This window comes from Schistocerca nitens, chromosome 2, assembly GCF_023898315.1.
Source record: "Schistocerca nitens isolate TAMUIC-IGC-003100 chromosome 2, iqSchNite1.1, whole genome shotgun sequence".
NCBI classification, from domain to species: domain Eukaryota; kingdom Metazoa; phylum Arthropoda; class Insecta; order Orthoptera; family Acrididae; genus Schistocerca; species Schistocerca nitens.
In genome coordinates this window covers 539,589,605-539,609,453 of record NC_064615.1, presented here as the reverse complement: position 1 = coordinate 539,609,453, position 19,849 = coordinate 539,589,605, and positions in this window count along the sequence as shown.

Here is a 19,849-nt window from a genome sequence, read left to right as displayed (position 1 = left end):
ATGTGTATACGAATTAGTTTATTTTAAATTGGGCTAAACTTGTAAATACTTTGACATGTCCTATATCCTTGTAAAAAGAGATCTACGGATGAATAAAGCTACCGCCACTACTACTACTACTACTACTACTACTACTACTCTTGTGATACACCGCCATCAACACCTGATAGAGCTCTAAAAGGACCTCAGTGTGGGACTCGATTTGGCCTGCTGGTCAAATTGTGAAATATCGCGATTTGTAGGGCATTCGGATCTGACAGTGGCCCGTTGTTGGACTGTATGGGATCACGAAGGTAGGTACACTTGTCATCAATATTCTCGTCGGCCATGTCTGATCACAAAAAATGAGGATCGCAGTATTATACGCCGAGCAGATCTTAGCCCCTTCACATCTGCGTCTTCCGTTCTACAACAAGTTATGGATTCGCTGCAACATTTAATGTAATATCGCACTATTGGTTGGAGGACTAACAGTAGCACAGCTATGTTTATAGCGGTGCCTTGACTGGGAAGCGGGGCTAGTGGCGAATGGGGCCAAATGAATCGATAAATCCTGATTCTTTACTATCCTGCGTCAACGTCGTAGGAGCATTGGTGACGACCTGGGGAGAGGTCCCATTCTTCAATGTACTAGTTTCATGGTGTGGGCAGCAGTCGAGTATAGCTTCAGATCGGCAGGTAATCGTTGACAAAACTTTAACTGCAAAACGGTACGTCACGGACAGTCTGGAGCCACACGTGTTTCGTGGAGCCAATTTTCAACACGACAGTGGCACGTATCACCATGAACTATCTGCATGATGAGGTACTCCACTAGCCAGCAAGATCATCAAATTTGTCCCTAAGAGATGTGTGGGACTACCTCGAACGTCTATCCCACTGCCTTACACAGGAGCATCGAGACCCAGTACAATACCTGTGGGTCAATTTGCCTCAGGAGGGGACATTCTCTAGTCATCAGTTTTCCGACTGGTTTTCGTGCTGCCCGCCACGGAGGATGCAATGTCTCTACAACATCCTTTCCCTAACGAATGAGTGCAAGCGTTCATACCACGTGGTGCAATGTCATACTGACAGATGGTTCATACTGCCTAGTTATTTGTAAATTTGACTTAATACTTTAATGTGAAATAACATCACGTAGCATCTCAATTTTAACTTTATACTTTAAAGTAGAGGCAATATAAGTCTTAAGGGGAGCCAGATCATTAAGATCATATCGTAGATTATATGCAAACAACTATCATCAGTACTATGAACAAATTTCATCAGATGCTGATCTGGATTCTGGAATGGTAGATCTTTTCGACTTCAATTTCATCACAATGCAACTGAAGACACACGGTATGGTCTCAATTTATTTGCGTAATTACCAATTACTTATTACGAAAAATTCCTTTACAAAGTAAATCGGAAGTCACTCTCACAATGTGAGAAGTATTAGCAGCCAGAGGGATTTCCTCACTCTTTGTAACAGCTATTTAAAGTTATAACCGCCCCACTAAATTTTGTTTCACTATGGAATTTAGCTCAACTTTACCGCCCCCCCCCCCCTCTTTAAAAGTCTACGTATAATTAAATCTATGTCCCCACAAGCTCTTATCCAATTTAATCTCGTATGCTGAGTTTTGAATAAACAGCACTTAATATTAATTGAACTGTAACTGATATGAATGCGACTTGTCTTTATGTTAAATGGGCAACTAAAGTAAAACAATTGTCAAACCCTAATCAAAATTTGCACCTATGTCGCGTCTTTCTCGAAAGCACAACAGCAAACAGCAAGCAGGCATGGCTAAGCTAGATCTCTATTTCTAAATACATATTCGAGCTGTTGCATGTGGTAATGCGTAATGACAAATCGTGGGATGGGGATAGTGACTGTTCCTATGAAATAATATGCGAAGACAACGATTTCAGAAAGAAATATATATTCAAAACGATAGAGTAATACTTTGCGTGATCTTCACACATAACATAGGTCTGAATAGTACTGTGCTTAACAAAGTGCACAATGATTTAAGAAGGGTAGAACGTTAACAGAGAATTTCTATAAAAATCAGACAGCTTAATCAATTAATATGTTAATGAATGACTCAGGGAAGTGCGGTGGTCTTCCTCTCAACTCTGAGCAAGTTAACTAGCAGACAATAATCATTCCTAGCTGCGCAGGGCTGCAGTCTTACCTCAAACTCCTCCTCTTCAAAACATCAAATGGTTCAAATGGCTCTGAGCACTATGGGACTTAACATCTGTGGTCATCAGTCCCCTAGAACTTAGAACTACTTAAACCTAACTAACCTAAGGACATCACACACATCCATGCTCGAGGCAGGATTCGAACCTGCGATCGTAGCGGTCGCGCGGTTCCAGGCTGAAGCACCTAGAACCACTCAGCCACACCGGCCGGCTCAAAACATCACATTATTCAAAATTTATATTCCCTGCACTTTCTAGCATATCCATCCTTGCTGTCCTTACAATATCCTTTATCCAACAGATACAATCACAACTCAACACAGCACTACTAAATACGTCCATCACCTACCACACTTCATGTAACATTGTATCAGACTGCGCAGAGGCAAAGACTGTACCACGACAAGACTCAAGATTGTTTAACAGTATCGTAGGTTGCTCTCTTTCTCCAATGTGCACACCGATGACATACCAAAAGAAAATGACATGGCCGTCTTACAAACTCTGTGCTCAAATTACCTGTTACCTAACAGAAATCAAAACAGGAACCAGCACATGTGAAACATCAGAAATAAAGCAACGACTCAGGCAAGTACATCAATTCCCAACCGTCTGTTTCAATGCACATTTTGACTAATTTACAAGAACGAGACTAACGTTGATTAAATATTTTATATCTACACTCATGAACTTGACTTTTTACTCGAGTATCAGTGATTATTCGAACAGGAAAGCTATGGAGAAAGGCATTTTTAAGTTGAATGATACAGCTTAATTGTTCAGTACGAATATTTCTGTTAATGACATAAAGAGCTTGTTTTAAGTCCTGAACCACTACATGTTGAAATATAGAGAAATGAAAAGCTCATGGAACCATTTCACAATCTTATGGTACAACATATTCTATGACACCCATAAACGAATAGAGAATAAGCTGAATATTATCGGTTATTTCTGCGAATCTCTCTTTGAACACTGGGATCAAAGTTCACGAAGGAACTATGATGAAACGTTACAAAGTAATGACATCTGCTTTGTTATGTGTTAGTGAATATGTACTTCAACGAAAAAAGAGGAACAAAGAATAGGGCCGGCCGCTATCAGCGAGCGGTTCTAGTCGCTTCAGTCCGGAATCACGCTGCTGCTACGGTGGCAGGTTCGAATCCTGCCTCGGGCATGGATGTGTGTCATGTCCTTAGGTTAGTTAGGTTTCAATAGTTCTAAGTCTAGGGGACTGATGACCTCAGATGTATGTCCCATAGTGCTTAGAGCCATTTGAACCATTGTTGAACAAAGAATAGTATCCCGCGAAAAGTGATTTTTGTACTATGTAGTCGGACAGATTAACAGGGAGAGAAAATAAGATTTTGATACAAGATTAAAAAATTCTAAATTTTTGTGAAATTCACTATGTGATCAAAGGTATCCAGACACCCACAAAAACATACATTTTTCATATTAGGTGCACTGTGCTGCCTCCTACTGCTTAGGTGCATTGTGCTGCCACCTACTGCCAGGTACTCCATATCAGCGCCCTCAAAAGTCATTAGACATCGTGAGAGAGCAGAATGGGGCCCTCCGCGGAACTCACGCACTTCGAACGTGGTCAGATGGTTGGGTGTCACTTGTGTCATTCGTCTGTACGCCAGATTTCCACACTTCTAAACATCCTTAGGTCCACTGTTTCCGATGTGACAGTGAAGTGGAAACGTGAAGGGAAACGTACAGCACAGAAGAGTACAGGGCGATCTCGTCTGTTGACTGACAGAGAGCGCCGACAGTTGAAGAGGGTCTTAATATGTAATAGGCAGACATCTATCCAGATCATCGCACAGGAATTCCAAACTGTATCAGGATCCACTGCAAGTACTATGTCAGTTAGGCGTGAGGTGAGAAAACTTGAATTTCTTGGTCGATGGGCTGCTCATAAGCTACATACCACGCCGGTAAATGCCAAACGATGCGTTGCTTGGTGTAAGGAGCATAAAAACAATGGACGATTGAACAGAGGAAAACGTTGTGTGGAGTGACGAATCACGGTACACAATGTGGTGATCCGATGGAAGGGTGTGGGTATGGCGAATGCCGGGTGAAAGCCATCTGCCAGCGTGTGTAGTGCCAACAGTAAAATTCGGAGGCGCTGATGTTATGGTGTGGTCGTGTTTTTCATGGGGGGGAGGAGGAGGAGGATATTAGTGTTTAACGTCCCGTCGACAACGAGGTCATTAGAGACGGAGCGCAAGCTCGGGTGAGGGAAGGATGGGGAAGGAAATCGGCCGTGCCCTTTCAAAGGAACCATCCCGGCATTTGCCTGAAGCGATTTAGGGAAATCACGGAAAACCTAAATCAGGATGGCCGGAGACGGGATTGAACCGTCGTCCTTCCGAATGCGAGTCCAGTGTGCTAACATTGGGGGGGGGGGGGTCTTGCACCCCTTGTTGTTTTGCGTGGTACTATCGCAGCACAGGCCTACATTGATGTTTTAAGCACATTTTTGCTTCCCACTGTTAAAGAGCAATTCGAGGATAGCGATTGCATCTTTCAACACGATCGAGCACCTGTTCATAACGCACGGCCTACGGAGGAGTGGTTACACGACAACAACATCCCTGTGATGGATTGGCCTGCACAGAGTCCTGACCTGAATCCTATAGAAAACCTCTGGGATGCTTTGGGACGTCGACTTCGCGCCAGACCTCTCCGACTGACATACCTTTCCTTAGTGAAGCACTCCGTGCAGAAAGGGCCGCCACTCCCCAAGAAACCTTCAAGCACTTGATTGAACGTAAGCCTGCGAGAGTGGAAGCTGTCGTCAAGGCTAATGGTGGGTCAACACCATATCGAATTCCAGCATTACCGATGGAGGGCGCCATGACCTTGTAAGTTATTTTCAGCGAGATGTCACACATACTTTTTTTGGTGTCACCGCCAGACACCACACTTGCTAGGTGGTAGCTTAAATCGGCCGCGGTCCATTAGTACATGTCGGACCCGCGTGTCGCCACTGGCAGTGATCGCAGACCGAGCGCCACCACACGGCAGGTCTCGAGAGACGGACTAGCACTCGCCCCAGTTGTACGACGACATTGCTAGCGACTACACTGACGAAGCCTTTCTCTCATTTGCCGAGAGACAGTTAGAATAGCCTTCAGCTAAGTTAATGGCTACGACCTAGCAAGGCACCATTTGTACCATTGCATGTATCTCAAGATAGTCTCACTTGTATCATCAAGAATGCTGTATACCAAAGGACGATATAAAAGTTAAGTGTTCTAGTAGCTACGTTCTTTTCTTTATCACATTCATTACGAATCCTGTTCCAGACTTCGCGCCAGTCGGCGTGTGTGTACGTGTGCCCTTTCGGCTACCCGTCTCTGTGGACTGGCTGCCTTAACAGTCCACTACACTTTTGATCACATAGTGTAACAAACCAGTATCACAGACGCAAGAAATAACAAGCAGATCTAAATGCAAAACAAAAATAACTAAAATTATGAATCAAGATGAACAAAAAAGATATCTAGAGAAAATATATGGAGAGACCTCAAGACTAGTTGTGAAATGATGTTGCCGATGGACTTCTACACAGTTGGTCTTAGATGTGTGCCGAAGTTTACATCTCAATACTAGTTCCAGGAGGAACACACAATCACGCTGTCCGTCGTAAGTGTTCTCTCCTCCATGGTTTTTTAATAGGTGTAATGAATGAACCTCCTAACGTTGATTTACTTCAGTTTTCTTTTAACAAATTTTGTCAATCGAAGCGCTCCTCACATTCATCGCTACACCACTTTCAAGGAAGAATTCCAAGTGAGAAATTGAGAGTAACAACATTAGGAACACGTTAATTCTAGTCTTGCACAAAAGAAGCTGACTGTAAAACTGCAGGTTGAATTCTCACCAACTAAGATTATATTGAGACCTTCACCCTTCTGTGTAAGCGAAAACCACAGTTTTTTTTATTTCGTCGAGCCGAGGTGTAGTATTTTCTTATAGAGTGAAAAAATACCAAGTCTCCAGTATGGCCCTTGTAGAATTCTTCAAAGGGACAGAGTTACATGAAGAGCAGAGAAAAGATACGTGTAGTTTGTTCACCACGTGTCTCTTCAAGGCTGTTGGTGGACGCCAGAAACTGCGCTTAGTTGTTACGAAAGACGTCAGATAACCCTCCGTGTCGGAGTTCCCTTTTCAGGGGTTTAGACTAAATGTTGACGAAGAAGAATGACAATGCTCCGAGGATGTTTCCTGATAAGTACTTCAAGCAGTGTACCACTCGTGATACATCGAAGGACTTTCACACAGAGAGAGTTGGCGCAGTGGTCAGCACATTGCACGTGCATTCATGAAGATGACGATACAAATCAGCGTCCTGCCATTCACATTCAGATTTTCCGTGATTCCCTAAACCGTTCCTAGCAAGTACCGGGATGGCCCCTTTGAAAGGACACCCCCATTTTCCTTCTCTCTCCTTGGAACATTCCAAACTTGTGTTCCGCCTCTAATGATTTGAACCATAATCTTCTTTCTCTTCTAAAAAGTTGCAAGATATTAGCTGGTCCAAGCTCGACCCAAAAGACATAGCAGGGCTAAGCGATCTTTTGAACGGGGGGTTGTCTACCAACAAATAAAAACAGGTACAGAAAACTGTCTTGAAGCCCTTATAATCTTATTACTTCGACATGAATCAAGCAGTGAATCGGACAGTCTTTAAAGCAACGGTGCATCGATGTACATGTATATCTCCTGTTGTACTACATGGCTCTGATCATTCTTAAGTTAACATGTAAGAAATGTTTGATTCCCCAATTTAACTAATCTTTGATAGTTTCCATGTGTAAAATTAATAATGCAGTAAACATATTGAAAAGAATGAAATACCCTAAATTAATGAGCTTTCTGTGTGATATGTGAAACTTCACACCACTCTGCAGCTCAGCGTGTCCGTCGATGTGGACCCAGCTAGCCCCAGAAAATGCCAATGTGCCACATTTCGGTATTGAGGTTACAGCAGAAAAAAATAAATTAACCAGCTACGTTTTCTCTATTTCCGTTTCGACTATGACGTGTCAGGGTGGCAGCGTCGATAGAATCCACAGTATGGGCGATAGCGTAATCATTATTTTTATAATAGATGAGACTGAATAAAAACACGTAAACACGCCATGTTTAACTGTGAAAACAAAAGAACCACAGTATGTCATTAGTAGTGTGCATTTATTAGTAACGGTTTATGTGTTGACACAAAATCTCTAGCAATGCATGAGATGCTCTAAAGCGAAGACTAGAGGCTAACACCCTAGCATACTTCTGAACTGCGGACCGTTCTTCTCCGGAAATGGAAGCTAAGCTATGCTGCACGGCGTGATCCCCCGGAAGGGAAATACTTTCAGTTTTGTACTGCCGTATAACGCCATCACGTCTAGTGTTGACGTTCTGGATTCCAGTGGTGGAGTGATGCCACACGGGAAGATCCAGTCACAACAGATGCTCTGGTTTCCAGTGTACCTCTTGTCCTCACCACTGCCTGTTTTGTCACATTATTTGCTAAAGAACTTGTCTGTGTATACGTTATCGTTAAGAACTTTCTTTTGTGAATCTGTAAGATCCATTTATTAATGTACATGAGTTTAGTTTCAATGTGAATCACACGATACTAAAGATCCAAATCCATATTTTTTAACGTCATGATCGTAATCATCATAGGATGGAGGGAGCAACTTAACTAAAGAGTAATTTATTGTTTCTGTTAGTAAGGTAATATTACAGAAATTATTCTAAATCTTTAGAACATTTTGAATTAACCATCGACTTCGGTTATATTTACTAGCAATTGTTAATTTGATAATATATGTTGACGTAGGTAATCTGCACAGTTGGCGTGTTCGGGAATGTTTGGGAAAATAAGGAAACGAACGTTAAATGAGTCCAGATATACGATATGACAACCCATCACCTGCAATTAGATTTTGGGTGGTCTTCAGCAACCGTTTACTCGAACACTTGACACAGAACAGTGTGTATACAATTCATAGAAACTTTACTCTCCATTGGTTGTTTTTTAAGACAGCGAGGAAATCTAACTATATTGAGGAAAGAAACACTGCAAACAGCTACTAAGTGGCATGATTCCGTAAATATTAAAATGAATAGTAAAAGTTTGTTCAGGTCGAACAGAAGAAAAATTTTCGAATCTAAAGTTTCAAGCATTGGCAGAATTTAGCTCCAATTCCAAATTGATGTAATGAATACTAACGACTGCTGGCAAAACGTACTGAAATGAAATATTGAATTGCTGACATTGGCAACGTGCCCTGAATCACGATATTCTCGATAGTTTGAGTGCTTTACATTTTCGGTCACACACGCAAATCTCCGAGTGTTCAATCTGTCTGCAGTTTTCCAACCGTCCTACAACTAGGTGTGCCCTGTGGAAGACACCACGACGCGATGCTGCCAGGTGTGCAACTGCTCTCACTCTTTGTTTGCACCTAATTTACCGAACTGTTACATTTCCTTGCAGTATTTCTTACATTTATCGCAAAAAAGTCTGCAATTATATTTCATCACGACCTCCACAGGATAAAACCTCTGCACTTTTATGACGCGATGGAGTTCAAAATGGTTCAAATGGCTCTGAGCACTATGGGACTTAACATCTATGGTCATCAGTCCCCTAGAACTTAGAACTACTTAAACCTAACTAACCTAAGGACAGCACACAACACCCAGCCATCACGAGGCAGAGAAAATCCCTGACCCCGCCGGGAATCGAACCCGAGGACCCGGGCGTGGGAAGCGAGAACGCTACCGCACGACCACGAGATGCGGGCACGCGATGGAGTTGTTTCAAGTTGACGGAGCCCGCAGTCACATCTTTACTGATTGACCGTGACAGAAGCAATCGCTTTCACTGACGTTTATTCAACACATACTATTTCATGTAAACTGTGTTCTGATTAATGAAAGCTAATATGGTTTTTCAAGATCATTTAAACAAGTCATATCGTGGACTGTGCGGCTGGTCCCGGTGGAGGTCAGAGTCCTCGGGCATGGGTGTGTGTGTTTGTCCTTAGGATAATTTAGGTTAAGTAGTGTGTAAGTTTAGGAACTGATGACCTTAGCAGTTAAGTCCCATAAGATTTCACACATTTGAAACAAGTCATAATGAGAGAAATGAGAATAAGGTAAAATATATCCATTGCGGGAGTCGATTTTTCCGTGGACCCATGTTTTTACTGATGACTATAGCATAGTTTCTATTCGGTTGAGAATCGAGATTCAAACATCGTTCCTGCCTCCGTGATTCACATTTTCCGTTACTTTCCTAAATCACTTTGCGGTCAAAGCCTTGTCGGTTTCTACAACGAGCCATTCCTGGTTTCGCTCTCTTTTTTACGTCATCTGAGATGCGGTTCAGTGACTGGTAGCGACGTCGTCGACAAAAAAATAACTAATGATTGTACTGTTGATGGTCTGAAGCTCCGGTGGGAGTTCAGCCATCTAAACAGAACAAGTACTCTGCATCTGATTCAGCTAAGAGTAGTTGTTTGTCCGTTGTATAGTCAAATAGCCAGGAACGTTAAGCAACCAGCTATCTTTCGATTTTCGATTAAACACTGTGGATTATAATTTTACCACTAACAGAATTGAAACTGCAGTTCCCATCGCTACTATTCATTCATGACCTTGACTGCCGGGGGCCGGCTGCAGTAAAAGAGTACTGGTCTATTCTTTTGTCTTACTTCCGTGTGAGTGTCTGTAGGCAGTATCACATTACCGTTTTCTGAAACGGCGTTAAAATATCTCAAGAAGTATTTCAGCAGTGAACATGCAGTTGAGCACGCGTTCAAGTTCAGCGTGCGGGGATCGGGTAATGCGGTCTATGGCTGCCATTCCTTATAACAGTTGGAAAATGGCGGACAAATAATGAAAGTTACACATCACACAAATACTCAAAACACAATATTTAGATGATTCAGAGACATATGGTGTTCGCGGTACTGCTTCCCATTCTAGTTTATTGTGACCATGTGCTTCCTGGCATATGGATTATCTGGAGGAAGAATAGTGTACCAACAATATTGCGCTTCGTTACTGAAATTAAGTCGCTTGTGGGAAAGCACTATTCCCCAATATGAGCCCGAGGCAATTTATCGTCGGTCGGAGGCCAATCGTCCACAGGAAAACTGCGTATCTGGAGAAACGAAGAAGGGACAACGGGAAATTCTAGCTAGACGTTAGCCGGCAGGCATGGAGCATTTGGTACATATCTGCCTCCAAACGGCTAGTTCTTGCAACCTATCTTCGGTGTGTCGCACGCCTTTTACTTTTCATAGGCGATTAACGCAACACACTTCGTGCCGTAGACTGACATAGACTTTTCAGGCCACTTCCAAGAGCGACACAGCGGGTGCAAGCCAAGCTCGAGGCTAAGTCGATGGCCTAGAATGCAGTAGTGAACTAACCTGCAAGTAACTCAAATTGCAATAGCTTTAATCAAAACCGACAGACAATATCCAGACCCAGAAAAGCGCAGATATGAGTTGAATTCAAGAGCCGACATGGATGGGCCTCAATAACGAGGTACCAACGATTAATCCACAGTTGGGGTCGAGCGTTTGCTTCCTGTACACAACTGCCACCAGTACGTGTGTTGCCTGCTGTAACCCCTGGAGCCGCAGCCGCCGAAAACGTAACTATATGCCATACAATCAATACCGCCACCAAACTCCAACGTAACTAGTGGGATACTTGGGTACTGGAGTAGTGCTGGTTAGTGTAAGAAAAACATGAAACTAACGAAAACTATTATTTATTTTGCAAAAATTCTGAGTAATCACAATGGCACTTTTTGTTACGAATTGAACAAGTTATATACTGCTTCTTTTTGGAATGTGAAATTACCTCTCAAGGATAGGATTCGCTAATGAAATTTCTATACAAAGTTTAAGATTGTTATTGACTCGGCAGAATGGCTGAGAGGCGCGCCTACTCAACTTGAATAACTATCCTTTAGAATGTTGCTAGGTACGGTCGAGGCTGTCGGGTGTGAAATGCAGTGAAGTGTACTGTTGTGGAGGAAATATGGGGCTCGCAATAGCTGTAGCGCACAATACCGTAAGCTGCGATGACTGCTTTCTGCGCCGCTCGCTGCTGACTAATAAGATAACTCTCGTTCTATCTGGATTGACCTTCGCCAATCAAACTCTCCCTACACCTTGATGAAGTCAAGGATTCCTTTGCGCCCCTAGTCTAACTGTTGGCATGGTACACCGGTCAGATAACCAGTCCACCGCGATGCCACTTAAAAATTCGCTCGCAGGCGTTTAACTATAACTCTGTCCGTTCGCATCGCACAATAAGTGTGTCGGCCAACACAGTGAACAACGCTTAATCGCAGGAACTCAATATACAGTCGCACTTCGATTCGCTCTCGACAGGGGTGCTCAGTGAAGTACTGAGGTGAGACTTGTTCCTCGCTCCAAGAGCGACAACGGCACGGCTCCTCTTTACGCCAGACGTGAAGGGGTATATCTTTCGGTCTATTCCATTACTCCTTCAGCTCAAGGCGTCAGAAATATCGTCTGCCAATCAGCATTGCTCTTCTAAAACGGGAGAATGACGTTTCGTTTAAGGCGACCGATCCAGAAATCTGTAGTATCGGCGTTTGGCGTTTGCTGTGTCCCTGTGAAAATCTCTGAAACTGCGTACTATGTGTAAAGAATGCGTAGGCTGGCTGCTCCCACACAGTGTAGCAGAATTTGCTTTTAAGCTGAACACATGGTCGTTCACCCCTTCACTCGGGCTCAGGCTGTCTGCTCCACAGGCAGCCGAGGTTGACTCGTCCTCTGAAGGGACCGGCCTCCCTGTGTGTGGTCTGCCTCTCTTGAACTAAAAGCTCCTGTGACCGTCGTGTCTGGAATGTATGTGTGTACGCCAGCCTCGAGTATTTTAACCCCGGTGCACACTTGTTATTTGCATATCGTTTACATGAATTCATACAACATTGACTTTATCTTATCGAGTTCGGGTTCGAATGTAGCGTCTTGATGTGCGGAATATGATTGTGAGGGCGAAATATGTAAGCAATGAAGGTCAGGAGACCACGAGTCTTACAAACTACCTCTTCAATTATTTTTTATTGAACATTGACCTACAAATTTGTCCCCGACAAGGACAACTCAAACTTAAACTATTCATTTATTACCCACTATATACAAGCCCAACGCAATCTGACTACTATACATGGACTACATGACTTCAAATAATAAACACAAAAGAATGGTCCTGAATTGCAAGAAATCTTGTCAATAATACAAACATAAAAAATATGAAATTAAGGAAATGTGTAACTCCCTCCAACCCTGTTAATTGCCTAAACTCATTTCAGTTATGAATCCCGATAGTGCAAACCCCACTTTTTTTCCTTAGGTCACTTACCTCATAGAAAATCATCACACCAACTGCAGCAAGTAGCAAAACAATGGCCAGCTAAATAAAAAGATTCTAAGTACTATAAACTCTAACTACTAGGAGGCATATGGTTAGCAAAAATAAAGAATTTTTTGAAGAGCAAACAATGTATTTAGAAACTTTTTACTTATTCATGTGACATCCAGTTCCAAAAATTACATAGTTGTAAATATTTCCACTGCCCAGACACTATCAACCATACATCCACCCTCATACATTTCCTTGCGTATTTTCTTATAAACACATCATTTCATCTCACTTTACATTGCCTGTCCTATCAGTACAGAGTCTCCACTAAGAATATTATGTCCATACATTTCCCTATCCACTTGCTAACTGCTGGTCCGTCCAACCAATGAATCTCTTGCCGAGATTGCAGAGAGCTGTCAGTGATATTAACACAGTCTATAGCGCTGCCAACATACAATCACGCTACTTACAAAATGTCATAAGCCAATCTCATTATTTATACCATTTCATCCTGACTTTTAGTACCACGCTTGAAACTTTCTTTTATTTCCGTCACTGTTTCTTCGATGTATAGATCGAACAGGAAAGACCAAAGACTGCATCCCTGTCTTACACATTTTTAATTGAAGCACTTCGTTCTTGGGTCTCCAATCTTGATGTTACCTCTTGGTACTTAATGTGTATTACCCGTCCTTCCCTATATCTTACTTGTATTTTTCTCAGAATTTCGAACATCTTGGACCACTTTAGATGCTTGAACGCTATTGACAGGTCGACATATCCAATGACTTTGATCACCTCAGTGTATATAGCTGAATTATCATTGTCGGCGTTGTTTTGCTGTCGAATCTGATAACAACATCCCTATCTCCCTACCACTGCACTGTTCACAGTATCTCTTTCTCTGCCCTTTCTTCCTCTTCATAATTAATTCTATCCCCGCTTACTTTTTTCTGCTACTGTTGATTTTATGCTATATTCGTTTGATCAGGAATCCTTATCTTTTTTCCATTCCGCTTTACTGAGACCAACTAGATTTAGACTGAGCATTTACATTTCCATTTTCAGATTTTCTAACTTACTACTTCGAACTGCCGGCTGCGGTGGCCGTGCGGTTCTAGGCGGTCAGTCCTGCTACGGTCGCAGGTTCGAATCCTACCTCCGCCATGGATATGTGTGATGTCCTTAGGTTAGTTAGGTTTAAGTATGTAAGTAGGCTGTTTAGGTTTTTTTATTGGTAACGCCACCTCAGTATGAAAATCACCGGCTGTGCCGTGTGCAGTCTGTGGCTGCTTTGCATTGTTGTAATACTCAACCATTGTAGTGTTAGGCAGCTGGCTGTGAACAGCGCGTAGCGCTGGGCAGTTGGAGGTGAGCCGCCAGCAGTGGTGGATGTGGGGAGAGAGATGGTGGAGTTTTGTAATTTGTCATGATATCAAGGTAAATACATTGTTTGTTCTCTATTAATATCTTTCATTTGCTAACTATCCCTATCAGTAGTTAGTGCCTTCCATAGTTTGAATCTTTTATTTAGCTGGCAGTAGTGGCGCTCGCTGTATTGCAGTAGCTTGAGCAGCGAAGATTTTTGGTGAGGTAAGTGATTTGTGAGACGTATAGTTTAATGTTAGTCAGGGCCATTCTCTTGTAGAGAATTTTGAAAGTCAGATTGCGTTGCGCTAAAAAATATTGTGTGTCAGGTTAAGCACAGTCCTGTATAATTGTTTAAAGAAGCACAGTTGTATAAAATTGTTAAAAGGGGACGTTTCATATGTCGACCCTTAGCCTAGGATACCTCACTGGAATCTTCTGATTTTTTCTTGTAGTTTGTGTAATTAGTGTAGATTTTGTTTATTGCTAGCGCGTAATTATAGAGAGAATTTCCTTTGTAGTTGTAGTTCTTCATTGTTGTACAGTAAAACAGTTGTGGCATGCATGTAGATTTGCAGCAAGTATTTCGCAGCTGCGCTTGCAATTAACTAGATACTATTTTCAGTGCTATGTTAATGTGTTCCCCTATTTTTGCTCTTCAAATTGTGCTTTTCTGTGTTATCGTGTGAAATATTGTGACAATAATGGCGTGTGAAAAACGTAACACTAGGCTCCAAAGTAACCTGAGAAATAATAGTGACGACGAACGTAGCTTGCCAGCACCACTGTGTAATGAATTAACAGACATTCAAAGTAGTAATTTGGTAACTGTGCATACGGAAATGGAGCGGGAGGCAAACAATGGTGTAGACAGCGAAACAATTAGAGAACAGGGAAGCATTATCGATCGATCGGTCGGCGACAGCTCGCCTCAGGAATCCGAAATGACAGGAAACAATCGCGCAAATGCTGTGGATTCAGGATTTGGGTCCTCACCGTATTCTCAAATGAGTCAAGACACATGTTCCACTTGTCAAAATGTGAATGTTGCTGGTGCAAATTCACTGCCGAAAAGCACTGAGGAACATGTTCCAGACACCAGTGCATTGTTATTACAATTAATACAACAAATGGGACAAATACAGCAAAATCTTCAAAAATTAGACACAATGGAACAAAATGAGAGACAAATACAGCAACAGTTAGACAGAATGGAACAAAATCTTCAAAAGTTAGACACCACACTTGAACAAACACGTGAAGATTTGACTACTGAGTTACATGAAATCGAATCGAAATGTCAAACAGTCTGTAACGACGTAAAAACACAAATTTGTGAGCATTTCCAACCTATTTTTTCGCGTCATGAAAATGCACTACAGAATCACGAAGCAGCCATAAAAGAACTGCAAACTACTGTTCATGAAAATCATGAGACCTTACAAGCTAAATTTGACTCAGTTGCATCTACCGATTCGGTTACGCAACTTGCAAAAACTCAGGAAAACTTGAAGGACACAGTAGATTCGATTTCAACACAAATGGACAATCTGAAACTTGGTTCAGAAAAACACACTGAGGAAATGTGTTCACTATCGGAGAAAGTAGCCGAACTTTCGGATCAGTTCACTAACTTATCTACGAAGGTAGATGATAATCTGAACGACACAAAACCGGTAGTCTTTAATGACACAGAAGAGAGCGAACAAATTAGGAAACTGAAACAAAATCTGAATCAAATTAATACGCAACACCAAAGAGAAATCCGCGAAGTACAAGGTCAGCTGACACAGGTAATACAAGAATTACGTATTTCAGAGGACACTCGCGCCCCAATACGGGAAGAGGGACATAGAAATACGGATCAACCACAAAATAATAACACAGGACACTTCGGAAATTATGAAAGAAATTGGCAAGGCACACCGAATTTTGAGATGGAACCGCCGACACGACGTAACAATGACCGATATGCTACTCGCCGACACAATGATTTTTACTATAAGCTGTTAAAAAGAAAAAAAAAAGGGAGGCAGAATAACTTCAGACGCAACAGTTCGGCGCACAGTGACGATTCAGGGAGAAATTCTCCACCACGTGACGGACAAGGAAGAAATTATGAAATCTACCGACATACAGACAGACCTGAATTTCTTCAGAACTGGCGGGATTTAAACAGGGCAGGGCCCTCTCGGCAAGGCGAATTTGTAGAAGTTCGGTCTCCGAATCCCATTAACGACGCGCGCCAACAAAGAGGCAGGCACTGACCCGCACAGCAGGCAGCCGCGTGCGCCAGCTGGCTCAGGGAAAAATAACATAGCGCTAACCTTGAAAAAAAAATTCCAGTATTCTTTACCGACTTATACCGCATTCTACACCACATTTCACACGTAAAACCGTTTATTGAGAGATAATGTGCTTTTTTAACTTGAGATTTTAATGCAACATTTTGGTTTACTTGAAAATACATTCTGGATTTAAAGTACTTTCTGTGAGATACCAGACGACACAGTGGTTAGTTTATGTGACAGCTACACGATGTTATCACGACGCTACTAATGAGTGACAGTTTACAATGTTGCTTTTGCGGTGTATCTGTTTTGTATTTGCACAGTTTTTCTGAATTCTTCTGGAAAGTAAAACATGTTTTAGTATTTAACTTTTGTGATATAGCAACAATGAGACAGCCTTTTTCGTAGCACAACAATACGTTACAGTACAGTACTTTCTTCATCACAACAATAAGCGTAATAACTAAGATATTTATACGCCAAGCATTTCACTTTTGTGTATCATCAGGTAAGTACATTGACTTCTGCAGAACTTAGCTTTCAGAGGACGATAACTATGACACTTCCACAGAGATTATCTTACAACAAGACGCACAGTTTAGCGCTACAGGACACGCATTTGAGTGATTAATTTTGTACTTAAAACATTTATTTTTAAAGATTTTTGAATTACAAAGAAAGTTTTCCGAGATACATTTCATTCCATTGATGTAATTTGTAACACCTGAGGGTATAATTACATTTATCCTCAGGGGGGTACACACTTACTTTGTGTACCATGTGTTTGGCGAGCACAAGGAGCCCTAGCTAATATGGTATTTGCTTATACAACTTTACACATCGGTACCATATTTCTCTAACACATAAATTACACAGCTACCTGATCATTTAACAGAGAAAGAAACATTTTTTTTACTACGTCAGTGACAGATGTTTACGCAATTATACCGTTCGATAACTTCACACTTACGAAATTGTATTTTGTCTGTACTTTGTAAACTGTTCATATTTTTTCGGAACCATTGTGATACTATGAGAGCTTTGAATGATGTATTTGGTAAGGGAGCATGATTTTAAAGTACATTTGAGGTAGATGACACTTTTGACATGAGCAGAGAATTTTTTTAGGTTTTGAAATTATTGGAGGAAGCTACGACGTTTTTGAGATTTGACTGAGGTTTTATGATGTTATTATTACGGCGACGATGTGTATTATGCTGCTGAGGTATGTTTATGGTCAAGAAGCTGATGCTATATGAGGAATTTGATTATGCTACGTATTTCATGTAATGAAATATTAAAGAAGCGTCGACGAATTTGTATATGTGTAATAAGGTAAGGAGTAATGAGTAGCGGTTAGGAACTCTGCCTTGTGAAGACGTATGTTGGAAGCCGAGAATCGTACTTTTAGAATTATGAAATGTGTGTAAATGCGTGAATGTATCACAATGCTGACGAATATTTTTTTTTGGACACTTATATTCATAGGATTTTGTTACTACAGATTTGCAACGCTAATTCTTGACCTGTGAAATATTTTTATGTGAGACTGTCGTAGCGGAAACTGCTGTCGTAAATATTTCGGTAAGAAAGTTCAGTGACCACCTGCACGTAATGCGTCGTGGGCACGCAGCTGGGCGACAGCCGCCCGAAAGAAAAAAAAAAAAAAGCCATTAGCCTTCCAGCGGCACAGGTAAAAAAAAAAGGGGGCAGGCCATTGTCCGAGCTATTGACGCTCCTTTGTAGAAAGCATCGCAATAGTTCATGGCTATTGTCGTGCTAGTTGAGAGAAATGCCATATGGCGACAGAAATGCCTAATGAAATGACAGAAAGATTTTTACATCTGCATACCTGATTATGACAAGCGTCTTTTTACGAGAGTTGAGAGAATTTCTAACTTATGAAATGTCACATGACTATTGAATGATATTTTTATGCTTTGCCTTTCATAGTTGCTTATTTCATTTGATATATAGTTTCCAGCTGTGTTGCAGCATGGGTTTTATTTAAAAAAAATAAAAAATAAAAAATCATTTGCTAATGTGAACACTTTCTGTCAACAGATCTATTAAATAATTATTTTATGACCCACATTCTTCGAAAAAGGAGCTCTTGGAATGGAAAGAACAATAAGAAGGGACTAATAACAGGACTGCATACATAATTTTCTTTTCTAGTACTTAGTAATTTTTGTAGAATTAGTTTTTGTGGTGCACCACTTTAATTACTTAAACATTAAGATGTGATTATACATTTCCATTATCTGCATTGTTATCTTTAGTGTACTATTTTTTCTGCTTGAGCTATGTCATGTTTAGGTATAAGTTACTGCTGTTTGCCAGGCATTGTGTTATTGAATTTGACTTTGTATTATTCTGTTAAGCCAGTTTTACTAATTATTTCTTGTTATTATTTGTTGCACATTGCCTTAGATTAGTTGTAATATTACAATTGCTTTGCTAATTTCTTAATGCTGCTTGCTTCGCAAATCTGCGTTTTTTTTGTCATTGCTGTTTGTGTTAATTTGTTATGTGCTGCTGCATTGCCTCGTCCCTTAGTTTAGCATCTGAGCTCAGTAGATTTAAGTTAGCTTAAGAGGGGGTAGACTATATAAGAAACTAACTATGATGAATTGGAAGAAATGCATTGACAAGTCACAAGAAACAGATAGGGCCAAAATGAGTATTGTACAATGAGAAATAATTATTTTGAAAGAAATATGGTTAGAATACAGAAAAGAGGTACAGATAGGACCATTTGGGAATAATGATGAACGAAGGGAGATCTCCAAGAACAAAAAAGGTTTTGTTCACAAAATACTGCAGTACCAAAAGTTACACTGAAAAGAAACCCTGTCCTTTCCATTGTGTTATCCCACTATGTGTTTGTGTTCCCTTGTGTATTTATGTTTTTCCTGTATTTATATGTATATCTGATAATACTTATGTTGTAGAATTTTTCTAATACTAAGCTACATTCACTATGATGAGGAATACTGTGATCCTCAAATATAATTTGCATTGATAATATGTTATTTACTTTGTAAAGATGTTTAGACATTTATCTGTTCTGTTTTAATGCTCATGTGTGATGTTGATGTTTCAAAAGTTGTTCTGATCTTTATGTATGTACTTATGTCATTATTTTTGTAACACTGATGTGTTATTTTGATTCTTTTGTAAAGCCTGTACTACAAATGTTATCTGTATTGTTATGTTCTTTAATGATGTATTTTGTACCTTTGTAATTGTACTCTCATGTTATGAAATTGTACTTGTCACTAGTTCATCATATTATTAACTTGTAAGTTACATTTCACTGCACACGTTTCTGTAGGTCATAGTATATGGACAATATGTGAGAAGTAGGGACTGTTAGTGTTTGTATGTGTGTTAATAATTCAGCAAGGGACTGGATAACAGCATTGCTGGTTCTAAGGACAATTCCAAAAACTTTGTGAGTGCACAAGTGGTGGTTATGGACTTGCTATATTATCCGCAAGACTCTTCAATGTTGATTGTGCACCTGAACAGTCACAACAGATGGC